Source organism: Styela clava, chromosome 13 (assembly GCF_964204865.1).
Source record: "Styela clava chromosome 13, kaStyClav1.hap1.2, whole genome shotgun sequence".
NCBI classification, from domain to species: Eukaryota; Metazoa; Chordata; class Ascidiacea; order Stolidobranchia; family Styelidae; genus Styela; species Styela clava.
Window position 1 is genome coordinate 15650001 of NC_135262.1, and position 2366 is coordinate 15652366.

Sequence of the window (2366 nt, forward strand, 5' to 3'; positions counted from 1 at the left end):
CAAGACTGATTTAATGAGCCATTTGCAGTTTCGCTTTACGAGAACTCGTACTTGCACCTGCATGGCTTAATCTTTGAGACAAGCATATCACTACTGGCAGGATCAACCAGATAGCTGCGACAGCTGCGCTCGGCCCTTGCTGGGCCGCCCGGCGCGTGCTCGTCGCATTCGTTTAAGACCGAGGCGATCGCCTGCGGCCGTACTCAGCTTTGACAGTCGCTGGCCGCGACGTCCACGCTCTCGCCGGCAGTGCCAGGCGGAGCGATTTGCGTTTTTTCTTTGCTCGCCCTCTCTCGGGCTCGATCCATTCAGTTTCGCACAAACAAGAGCTCTGCCGGCCGCCTGCAGCGGTGCCTAAAACCCGGGCATAACAATGCGACCGTTCTGCTAGGCCGACAAGCGCTCAAGCCAGACGCTCGATCGAACGCCCCCTACATATTAGTCGAGACAACGGCTCGCTCATTAGCATCGCGTTTGTACTTTAACTTTTTTTGGCTCGGCTTCTTTCGACGCCGATGCCGGCGACGCAGCACTCTTTCGCCCGCCAGCCACCGAGAAAAGGGTGCGCTCCGACCGGCCCCGCACCGTACGCCGCTCTTTCTTGGCTCATTCGAGTTTACTGTCTTTCGCTCTGACATGCCTTACCTAGGGTTAGGTTAGTATGCTTGCACGTTTGTACTTTAACTTTTTTCGGCTCGACTTCTTTCGACGCCGATGCCGGCGACGCAGCACTCTCTCGCCCGCCAGCCACCGAGAAAAGGGTGCGCTCCGACCGGCCCCGCACCGTACGCCGCTCTTTCTTGGCTCATTCGAGTTTACTGTCTTTCGCTGTGACATGCCTTACCTAGGGTTAGGTTAGTATGCTTGCACGTTTGTACTTTAACTTTTTTCGGCTCGGCTTCTTTCGACGCCGATGCCGGCGACGCAGCACTCTCTCGCCCGCCAGCCACCGAAAAAAGGGTGCGCTCCGACCGGCCCCGCACCGTACGCCGCTCTTTCTTGGCTCATTCGAGTTTACTGTCTTTTGCTCTGACATGCCTTACCTAGGGTTAGGTTAGTATGCTTGCACGTTTGTACTTTAACTTTTTTCGGCTCGACTTCTTTCGACGCCGATGCCGGCGACGCAGCACTCTCTCGCCCGCCAGCCACCGAGAAAAGGGTGCGCTCCGACCGGCCCCGCACCGTACGCCGCTCTTTCTTGGCTCATTCGAGTTTACTGTCTTTCGCTCTGACATGCCTTACCTAGGGTTAGGTTAGTATGCTTGCACGTTTGTACTTTATTTTTTTTCGGCTCGATTTCTTTCGACGCCGATGCCGGCGACGCAGCACTCTCTCGCCCGCCAGCCACCGAGAAAAGGGTGCGCTCCGACCGGCCCCGCACCGTACGCCGCTCTTTCTTGGCTCATTCGAGTTTACTGTCTTTCGCTCTGACATGCCTTACCTAGGGTTAGGTTAGTATGCTTGCACGTTTGTACTTTAACTTTTTTCGGCTCGGCTTCTTTCGACGCCGATGCCGGCGACGCAGCACTCTCTCGCCCGCCAGCCACCGAGAAAAGGGTGCGCTCCGACCGGCCCCGCACCGTACGCCGCTCTTTCTTGGCTCATTCGAGTTTACTGTCTTTTGCTCTGACATGCCTTACCTAGGGTTAGGTTAGTATGCTTGCACGTTTGTACTTTAACTTTTTTCGGCTCGACTTCTTTCGACGCCGATGCCGGCGACGCAGCACTCTCTCGCCCGCCAGCCACCGAGAAAAGGGTGCGCTCCGACCGGCCCCGCACCGTACGCCGCTCTTTCTTGGCTCATTCGAGTTTACTGTCTTTTGCTCTGACATGCCTTACCTAGGGTTAGGTTAGTATGCTTGCACGTTTGTACTTTAACTTTTTTCGGCTCGATTTCTTTCGACGCCGATGCCGGCGACGCAGCACTCTCTCGCCCGCCAGCAAACGAGAAAAGGGTGCGCTCCGACCGGCCCCGCACCGTACGCCGCTCTTTCTTGGCTCATTCGAGTTTACTGTCTTTCGCTCTGACATGCCTTACCTAGGGTTAGGTTAGTATGCTTGCACGTTTGTACTTTAACTTTTTTCGGCTCGGCTTCTTTCGACGCCGATGCCGGCGACGCAGCACTCTCTCGCCCGCCAGCCACCGAGAAAAAGGTGCGCTCCGACCGGCCCCGCACCGTACGCCGCTCTTTCTTGGCTCATTCGAGTTTACTGTCTTTTGCTCTGACATGCCTTACCTAGGGTTAGGTTAGTATGCTTGCACGTTTGTACTTTAACTTTTTTCGGCTCGACTTCTTTCGACGCCGATGCCGGCGACGCAGCACTCTCTCGCCCGCCAGCCACCGAGAAAAGGGTGCGCTCCGACC

The 2366-nt window shown here is 56.3% G+C and overlaps 1 non-coding gene across 1 annotated transcript in view; it reads right to left on the bottom strand.

Moving 5' to 3' along the window:
• LOC144431659 (small subunit ribosomal RNA) overlaps positions 1-113 on the bottom strand; it is a 1806-nt gene extending 1693 nt beyond the window's left edge. The window contains exon 1 of the ribosomal RNA XR_013480221.1: positions 1-113. This exon is cut by the window's left edge and continues 1693 nt beyond it. This is a non-coding gene — a ribosomal RNA (small subunit ribosomal RNA).
• Between the last annotated feature and the right edge of the window lie 2253 nt (positions 114-2366).